Genomic DNA, 10,076 nt, shown 5'->3' with positions numbered 1-10,076 from the left:
TTTTTCCATCTCTGATTTTTTAATCTCTCCACCAAGCTGGTTATAATTAAGACCAACATCCACCAGAATATCTTGCCTCTTTCTATTTTGTTATACCAGAGAGCACAATTGTTTTACAGGTAAAGCACTTGTTTATGTTTTTCAATTTTGATGTAATTTCTAACTTGATGATTATTTACAACATATCGTATGTATATTAGTATTATAAAGAATCCTCATACTCATCACCCAGATTCCCCAAAGGTTAACATTCTAGCACTTTTAGTTTCTCTTTCTCCATACATGTATGTTTGCTCACTTTCATGCATGTGCATACACACACACATTATTTCCTTTGGTACCACTTAAGAATATGTCACAACATAAGACATCTTTACTTTTAAGTATACTACTGTTTTCCCCCAAAATAAGAGCATTCTCTTTCATCAAATTAGGAAACTAACACTAATAAGCTAGTATCACATTTGCATACTTTATTAAGATTGTGCTGCTTGTTCCAAAATGTCTTTAGAGCAAAAGAAAATCCTGGGTCCCATGTTGCTCTAGCTTTCATGTCTCCAGTTGCTTCCAGTCTGGGCAAGCGCCTCAGTCTTTCCTGGGCTTTAATGACCATGACACTTTTGAAGTGCATACCTCACTTTCACTGCCATTGAGGCGATTGTGATCTTGACTCATATCAACCCTTTAGGACAGAATAGACCTGCTCCATAGAGACTGTACATCTTCCTGCATCATCTTTCTCCCATTGAACAATGATGAATTCGAACCTCCAACCTTTGGGTAGCAGCACAAAGCTTAATCCACCGCGCCACCAGGATTCCTTTTGAAATGTATACACCGTTATTTTGGTGATTCTCTCAACATCTGAGTTTGTCTGGTATCACCTCATGATTACATTTGGCTTATGCATTTTGTGCACAACACTGGTGTTGTGTCCTTCCCAGTGCATCATGTGCAAGGAGGCACATGAATTCTGTCTCTCATTCCTGGTGTTATGTTAAGGTGTTAGGTTAAGGTGGTGCCTGCTAGGTTTCTCCTGTGTAAGGTAACTCCTCCTGCCAGCTTTTAATAATAAGTTTCCTATGGAAAGATATTGCAGTTACTTAGAGATTCTGTCACTAATAAGAGTTTATACCTCTTGTTTTACCATCCATTGATTATTCTTTCTGAATTGATGATAACCACAATGGTTGTGAAATGGTGACTTCTTTGTAATTCTAAAGCAAAGGTTAGGTTTTTTAAGAATGTGTATATTTCAGAGAGATGTTATTCCATGTAGTTGACCCTAACTTGTAAAACCTCACCACAGAATACAAATGTTTTAGGGGATTCCTGGGCAAACCCCGCCAGCACTTAGCTGGGACCGGTGTTGATGTAGGGAGATCCTGCTGAGGGGGTCTGGGAGGCAGTGCCAGGTTGGTGGACAGCTGTGGGCTTCAAGACTTCTGCTTTAAAGAAAGCTTTGTGCATTAATGTATGTCTTTAAAACACATAGAAAAGTATTATGTGCTTTGAGATAAACTATCTTTATATAGAATTTTAACTCTGGCCATGAAGATTCGCTTCTTCTTTAAAGAAAAATCCAAAAGGCGTAAGGAATTTTGTCTTTGGCTTTTACTCAAGCATAAAATTGTACATAAGTGAAAGTGGGCATAAAGTCTTTGCAGCCTTGTTTGAAATAGCCATTGAGTTTTTTTTTTTTTTTTTTTTCCCGGCTTATTTTTTTTTAAAATTCAATTTTGTTGCCCCCTTTGGCCAAGGGGGGAAATTCCGTTCCTTTTAAAAAAAAAAAAATTGCCTTTTTATTCAATTTTTGGATTTTTACCTTTTCGGCTTTCCTTTTTGGACCTTGGCTTTCTTTTTTTTTTTCTTTTTTTTAGTTGCCTTCCGTTTATTTTTGTTTCTTGGGGCCCGGTGTAAGTTTTCCAAGGAGCTGCTGGTGGATTTGAACAACCAACCACGTGGTTAGCAGTCCAGTACTTATCCTACGGCACCACAGAGGGACCCTATGACTTTCATACAAAAAAGTATAACATTCACTAAGTAATTATATAACCCCCCATGTACAGTGTATAAGACAGTAACTGTACACTTAAAATGTGTTTTTTCTCATTTAGTCCCAAATGGCCTTGTTAGGTATAATGTCCATTCACAAATGAGAAATCTGAGAGATGGAGAAGTTGAGTGCTGGTCATTTCATTTTACATGGATCTCTGAGTATTAGCTCATCCATTAATGCTGTGAGTTTGGGCTGGTTGTGTCACTGTGTGAGCAAGAAGTCTTGAGTCTGAGTTGACTATACCTTTGACTCCTCAGGCTAATTCACCCTTTCTCCTTTTGTGATCACATGCAGATCCAACATGTTGTTGTTAACTACCATCTAATCAGTTCCAACTCAGAGCAACCCTGTATAGTGTATCCGAGGAGTGGCTGGTGAATTTGAACCACTAACCTTGCAGTTCAAACCAACTTTGCAGTCCAATGCTTATTGTACAGCCTCACAGCAGGGCTCCAGGCCCAATATGCTCTAATGAAAATCTACATTACTTCATCCCTTGACATAATTTACAAAAGCATATAGCTTCACATTTCTCTGTAAATAAAGAATATCTGATATTTTTATTTAAAATATTTACCTTTATAATGCCATCTACCTTTTTACACACTTGGAAGTTTGCTGAGAACTTGATGTGCCTGGCACTATGTCGGGCTCCTTTTCTAGAAGGTGGTGGTAGCCGTGTGCCGTGGAGTTAGTTCCGACTCATAGCGACCCTGTACAGGGTTTCCAAGGCTGTAAATCTTTAGGAGAGTAGAACGCTTCATCTTTCTCCTGTGGAACACCTTGTAGTCTCGAACTGCTGACCTTGCTGTTCACAGCCCAATTCGTAACCACTATGCTACAAGAGCTCCTTTTTCTAGAAGGTAGTGTACTGAAAATTAAGAAGCTGAAACTTGAAATTAGAAAGATTGACCCAAAAAGAAAGTACCCCAAACTCAAGATTAAAATCCATGATTTCTCTGGCTCCAGAGTTCTCAATGTTCCACCAACCATGTTGGCATTCATGAGGGAATAGGGCACTGTGGGTAAGAAATGGACCAGCACACACAGTAAGGGTACCAGTGTCTCCACAGGGGTAGCAGATACATCGTCTTCGGTTGTTTTCTTCAAAATGTTTCTTCTTGATTTATTACTGCAACATTTAGTGGTGGTGTTGTTGTTAGGTGCCATTATGACTCACAGCAACCCTATGTACAAAGAATGAGATTCTGACTGATCCCATGCCACCCTAACAATCCTTGATACATCTGAGCGTATTATCAAAGTTACTGTGTCCATCCATTTCATTGTCTTCCTCTTTTTCATTGACCTTCTACTTTACCAAGCATGATATCCATCTCCTGATAACGTGTCCAAAGTATGCAATTTGAAGTTGCCGCATGCTTACTTTTAAGGAGCATTCTGGCTGTACTGCTTCCAAAACAGATTTTTTAATGTTTTATTTTGCTTTTGTTTTTGTTTTATTGACAGTCTTCACCAATACCATAATTCAAATGCATCAATTCTTTGCTAATCTTCCTTATTCACTGTCCAGCTTTCATAAGCATATAAGGCAACTGAAAATGCCACAGCTTGCGTCAGGTGCATCTTAGTCCTCAAAGTGACATATTTGTGTTCTTTGTTTGTTTACACTTTAAAGAATCTTTTGAAGCAGATTTGAATAATGAAACACATAATTTGATTTCTTAACTGCTGCTTCCATGGGTGTTGATTGTGAATCCAAAGAAAATGGAAATCCTTGACAATGTGCACCTTTCCTCCATTCATCATTCATCCAGTTGTGAGGATTTTGTTTTCTTAATGTTCAGTTATAAACCAGACTGAAGGCTTTGAACTTTGATCTCCATCAGTAAATACTTCAAGTCCTCTTTGCTTTTTGCAAGTAAGATTGTGTCATCTACATACCACGGGTTGTTAATGTTAAGGGATTCTGTAGCAATGAAAATGTTTTGGAGGGAATTCAGGGCTGGGAATCGGAGTTATGATGTTGTGGGCATAGTCAAATAATGATACTGATTTTTTACTCCCTAATATTTCCAGTTCAGGTAAGATTCCCCTATGGAGCTTTGGTAGAACAGTGGTTATGAGTTGGACTGCTAACTTCAAGGTCAGCAGTTCAAAACTACCAGCCATTCCATGGGAAAAAGATGAGGCTTTCTGCTCTGTAAGGATTTATAGCCTCAGAAACCTTATGCAGGGTCGCTGTGAGTCAGAACCAACTCTATGGCACACTGCCACCAGTCTAGAACTGACTCAGCAGCTTTCAGCCTGTAGACATCAGCACATATGGTTTCTTTGGTCTGGAATGTTATTTCCACCAATTCTATGATAGGCATCTCTCACTTGTCCTTCAGGTCTCGGGATAAATAGAGTATTTCCGCAGAAAGCTTTTCCTAACACATTCAATGCCATGTACCCTAATAGACTTTAAGTTCTATCAGACAAGAGACCCATCTGAATCCTACGTACCTAACACTGCTAAGTTGATGGATGGGAATAAATGGCAAAGAAAGAAGAAAATGAAAAAAAAGACAAAGGAGAGAAGAAGAGAAAAAAGTGAGGAGGAGAAACAGAAGAAAGATTGTGAGAGAAAAAAAGGAAAAATGATACAGAAAGAAAGGAAGACAAAAAGAAAGATAGCGAATTGATGGCTTTGAAGGCACAGCCAACGGCAACAGCTCCTGAAGACCGAGATGTCTCGAGATATGGGCTGGTAGGACAACCCGGGAGGTTTGGGATCAGACACCACAAGGTGGAGGGAGCCTCAATGAAGCCAGATCCCAGGTCTCCGAGATGATTTTTTTGTCAACTGCATGTTCCCAGGAAATCAACGCCGATTATGCTCCTAAAGATGACTGCCCTTCCTTGTTGCTAAGGAAGTTATATCCGATTTGGGCTCAATACTTTTTGGATAGTTGAAGATTGTCATCTTCCAGCATGGGGTAGGAAAAACTGCAGTCCAGAGCGATGGATGAGAGTGTGACCGAGTTTATCAAGAGGATTGTCTTGAAAAATCTCAGTGACAGAAATGACAATCCAAAAGACGTGGGACTTTTTGTCTGAACATCAACTGCAGACCATAAACTTCTGGCAGAGAAAGGAATCCCTAATACAAAGCTTGGTTTTACTCTGTGAGCTGAAGTATGCAAGTCTCAATGATGCGGCCCTTTTAGACATCATTTATAATCAAGTTGATCAGCACCAGAAACTTTGGGATGTTTTTAAGATGAGTAAAAAAACAGATGGAGACCCTGACCCTTTAGATGTGGACCACTGCAAACATTCATTTACAAAAATTCTCCGGAAAGCGTTAAAAAACGTGACAGTCAGTTTCAGAGATGGTGAGGAGAATGCAGTGTGGATTTGAATTGCCTGGGGAACACACCATATGAAACCAAACCAGTACAAAGCTACTTACATGTTGTATTATCTTCAGACTCCGTATGTATTCATATCACTCTCCAGGCTGAAGAGGAATTCCTTCCTGGGTCAGGCACTGACAGTTGCTACCAAATACCATCAGATTGTGAAAGTGGACTTCTGGAATTGCTATCTGGACTCTCTTAAGGCTGTTGTTTTTAAACAGTATAATCAGGTCTTTGAAACACATAATTCTACTTCACCTCTACAAAAAAGAAGTCTGTGGCTCAATACAAATTTGGATTTAAGGATCACTCATGTGAACTAACTCAAAAAAGAAAGAGTCCTGTAAGTGACACAAACATTTGGAGACTACCCTCAACCAAGACTAGAATTTGCACAATACGAGCTTGAGACCAAGTTCAAAAGTAACTTTGGTGTAAGCATCTTGGCTGACAGAGAAGAGCCCCTTAGATGCCTGATAAGGTTCTCCATCTCACACCTCATGGAAGCCTTGAAATCCTTAACACCAGCCGGTATTGCAGACGCACCGCTTTCTCCGTTGCTTGTTAGTATTCTCAGCAAGGGAATGAATTGTTTTAAAATTAGAGATAAATGAGGTGTATGTGGTTTTATGAAACCAGCATCCCCTTGACGATATGACACATGCACTTCAATCTGTGACTGACTGGATCCCATCCGTCCATCAATTGTCTTTTACACGTTAGCCCTTGGTATGGTAATTTTAGAAATGTATATATTGCTTTAGGGACTCCTACTCCTGATCTCCCCCAATTATCCTGAAAAGCATCGCGAATGTGCTGGCATTTGAGCTGTGAAGGGATATATGTAGATATATACCACTAGTCTATTTTTCCTCAACCTTGGGGAGATCTGGTTCCAATTGCTGACTCCCAAAAAATGTCTTTCTCTTAAGCTTTGGATCACAGAAAGGAGCACCAAGAAACCACACCTAGCTCAGACATTCCAGGAGTAATATAAAATCGGTCAATTTTGAGACTAAAATTGGGCCTTTACATTATTATTGCAATAAGCAGCATATCTAATTATTCCATTCTCTAAAATAATTATTTCCTTATAACTATATACTTCATAATCTACTTTGTTGTATAGATGACATTCAAATTGATTATTGTACTGATGTGTGAATAAAAATGTTTAAAAGCTGCTCTAAAGAAAAAAAAAAAAAGATAGCTAAGGCAGATAATACAATAAATACATGTGTACTGGGGAAAATGGAGTATGAGACCAATAGAAATAAATTCAAGTGTCAGCCCTTGCATTCACTTGATTTTTGGTCTTGAATAAGTCATTTCTCCTCTCAGGACCTCTATGCTCTCATCAGTAACTAAAAGATAAGAGGCACCTCAGATATCTTCACATCTTAATATTTTCTTCATCTATAACTGCATGTGTTTAAACAGCGCCTGGTGTGGCGCTGTGGGTTAATACGTCAGATTGCAAAGCCATTTGAACTGCAAGGTTGGTGGTTCAAGCTCACCAGCTGCTCCTTGGAAACCCTATACAGGGTCACTATGGGTCAGAATCAACTCAACAGCACTTAACAACAACAACAAACAAAAACACAAAACCAAACTCCTTGCCATCGAGTCAGTTCCAGCTCATAGCCACCCTGGGTTACAGAGTAGAGCTACCCTATACGATTTCTGAGGCTATCAAACCATTATGGAAATCGACTGCAGAAGGGATTGAGGGTTTGAACCAATGAGCTTTCAGTTCACAGTCAATTTCTTAACCACTGTGCCACCAGGGGTATTAGTGGACAAGGGTTCTCAAATGCTTAAATGCATTTCTCTATTTCTCTTCCAACTCCCCAAAGTATGAAACAACCCATGCTCTGAGCAGTGCAAATCTGTTTGAAAACACTTAATATTCTGTCACTCCAGCATTTATCTCACTAAGCTGTCTAAGACTTGAAAAGTCAGCAGGGTCATTAAAATTCATTTCTTAGACCTCTTTTTTCCTGTGATCAGTGAGTACCACTGTGTTTTGACTCGAGAAGACAAAAAAAGAAAAAAGGAAAGAAAAAGCATTAAAAGAGCCATAACAGCAAGAATGACAACATGTGTCATTTATTGGAATGCCTAAATGTTATTTTATAGAAGGACTAATGTTGTTACCCTTGTTTTTCTTGATTAGAGATTCTCTTATGGTTCCCGACTTGATGGAACTGTGAGTGGGAAGAAGGAAAAAAACAGCAGACTAGCTTATATTACATAGCTAGTGGGCTCTTGTACATTGCTGATTAGATCTGGACTGATGTATTTCACTGAGAGGCTTGGGCATGTGCCTGCCACATCCTCCAATGTTCTCCAGGCTGTTAGCCAAGAGATGAAGCGAACCACACAGCCATCTACAAAGGGCATGAATTGTGTGATCAAGAATTGCTGTCTTGTAATTCCATTTTGCAAGTGTTGCACTGAGTGAGTGGATACGGACTTAACCGGAAGCTCCTTCCCACAAATGTTGCTGTTGTTAGGTATTGTTTAGTTAGTTCCAACTCACAGTGACCATATGTACAACAGAACAAAACGCTGCCCGGACCTGCACCTTCTTCACAAATGTTGTTATGTTTGAACCTATTGTTATAGGAATTGTGTCAGTCCATCTCGTTGAGAATAAGAGGAAGACACACACATGCATACACACACAAAATCCTATAAACGTATGTATGTATGTGTAGAGTTCTAGTGTGGTGCTGTGGGTTAATGTGCTAGACTGTAAAGTCGGTTTGAATTGCAAAGTTGGTGGTTCAAAGTCATCAGTTGCTCCTCAGAAACCTTATACAGGGTCGCTATGGATTGGAATCAACTCAATGGCACATAACAGCAACAACAAATGGATGTGTAAGCTTGCACCATTTAAAAATAATACATGCGTAGTGGTTACGACTCGGGCTGTGAACCGCAAGGTCAGCAGTTCGAAACTACCAGCTGCTCCGCGGGAGAAAGATGAGGCTTTCTACTCCCGTAAAGATTTACACCCTTGGAAACCCTGTACAGGGTCGCTATGAGTCGGTTCCGACTCCATGGCACATAACAACAACAACAACATCACATACATAATTATGAATATCATGCATACATATAATTTCCACTAAGTTTTAGGAAACTCTTAGTTTCTCTCCAGAAAAATTAAAGCATCAGAACATTGGATTTATGTTATGTACTCAAAGTTTAAACGTGGTATTTTCCAGGATACTGTTGTAAGGAAGAAACAATCATAGGTATTGACTAAGTCAGGAAGCTCAAGATATAGTTAATTCCCTCTTGACAATCCTAAGGGCAAAGGAATTAGATGTAGGGTTTCCACATAGCATTATATACCTTTCAGATCTTTTTGTTGGGTGCCTCCTATTGTTATGTGTCAGAATACTTCTGTTGTTGCCACTGTTACTGGTCTTGGTTGTGAGCCATTTGTAACAATTACATCTCCTATTTCTTGGCATCTCAACCATAGTTTATTGTCATTATATATACTTAATTAATGTCTGTAGTCACATGGTAATGGGTTGTTCTAAATGTTGTATACTCTAAAAACCACCAATTTGTGTTTGTTTTGGAAATGTGTATTTTTACTCATGTTGGATTAAGTGTGTCTGTTGGTCTGCCATCACATCCCTCAGGTACAAAGGAGTCATCCAGTTCCTCAGGCTGCCATCTTTCACAATTCCATCTTGCAAGTCGCTTCATAATGGTAGGCAGCTACTTTTTCTTCAGACTAATGCAAGCTTAGCCTTATTTCAAAATATTTCTAAGTCTGGGTAGGAGGCAAAAGATCCTATTTGCTGTTGTTAGTCTGAACATGATCTTTTTTTCTTATTTTTTATTTTGTTTTTTTACTTTATTAAACAAGGCTGCATTCAAAAACTTTTCTTAATATCATAATTCCACCATTATAGAGGTCATGTTATTCGAGAAACTAAAATTATTAAGATAAAATAGGAAGTCACACCACTGTTCTGTATTAAACATGGCTTAACAACACAAAAGATGCTGCTATAGTAACCTGACCTTCATGTTACAAATAAAAATAATGCATAAACTCCTTTTTAATGAGAAAATAAATACTCTGTTTCCCTTCAAGCACACCGAAAAACAGAATACAAAAAAAAAAGAAGCAATTTCCTGCCCGTCCCCACTTCCTTCCTTCTCCTCCTTTTCTTCCTTCTCCTTTTAACTGCCTTCCTGTCACCCATGTCAGAATGTGTCTACACCCAGTAACTAATTCCCCCTCACCTCACACCCCTAGGGAGCCATCATAGAAAGTTTATAATAGAATGAAAGCCCTTTTTGACTTTTTACAGTAGTGGTCTCATACGTTGTCTGCCTCATTGCAGCCCACTAATTTCATTCAGTATAATATCCTCCAGGTTCCTTCATGTTATGCAGTATTTTGCAGATTCACCCTTATTTTTCAGTATTGCATAATATTCCATTGTGTGTATGTACCAAAGTTTGTTCGTTCCTAGATGCTGATGGGCATCTAGGCTGTCTCCATTTTTTGCTATTGTGACTATAGCTGCAGTGTACAAGGTGCATATATATTTATTTGTGTTATGAGTCTTGTTTTTTGAGGATATATACCAAGTACAGTGGATATCTCATTGTTGTTT

At 38.9% G+C, this 10,076-nt stretch overlaps 1 protein-coding gene and 1 pseudogene across 1 annotated transcript in view; both read left to right on the top strand.

Annotated features, from left to right (window-relative positions):
* The window catches only part of TRPM3 (transient receptor potential cation channel, subfamily M, member 3), an 805,178-nt gene that overhangs the window by 122,038 nt on the left and 673,064 nt on the right, over positions 1–10,076 (top strand).
* LOC102820191 lies at positions 5,027–6,038 on the top strand (annotated as a pseudogene).

This window comes from Chrysochloris asiatica, unplaced genomic scaffold (genome assembly GCF_000296735.1).
Source record: "Chrysochloris asiatica unplaced genomic scaffold, ChrAsi1.0 scaffold00014, whole genome shotgun sequence".
Lineage (NCBI taxonomy): Eukaryota > Metazoa > Chordata > Mammalia > Afrosoricida > Chrysochloridae > Chrysochloris > Chrysochloris asiatica.
Note: the sequence above shows the minus strand (reverse complement) of the source record. Positions and strands in the feature narration are given on the sequence as shown.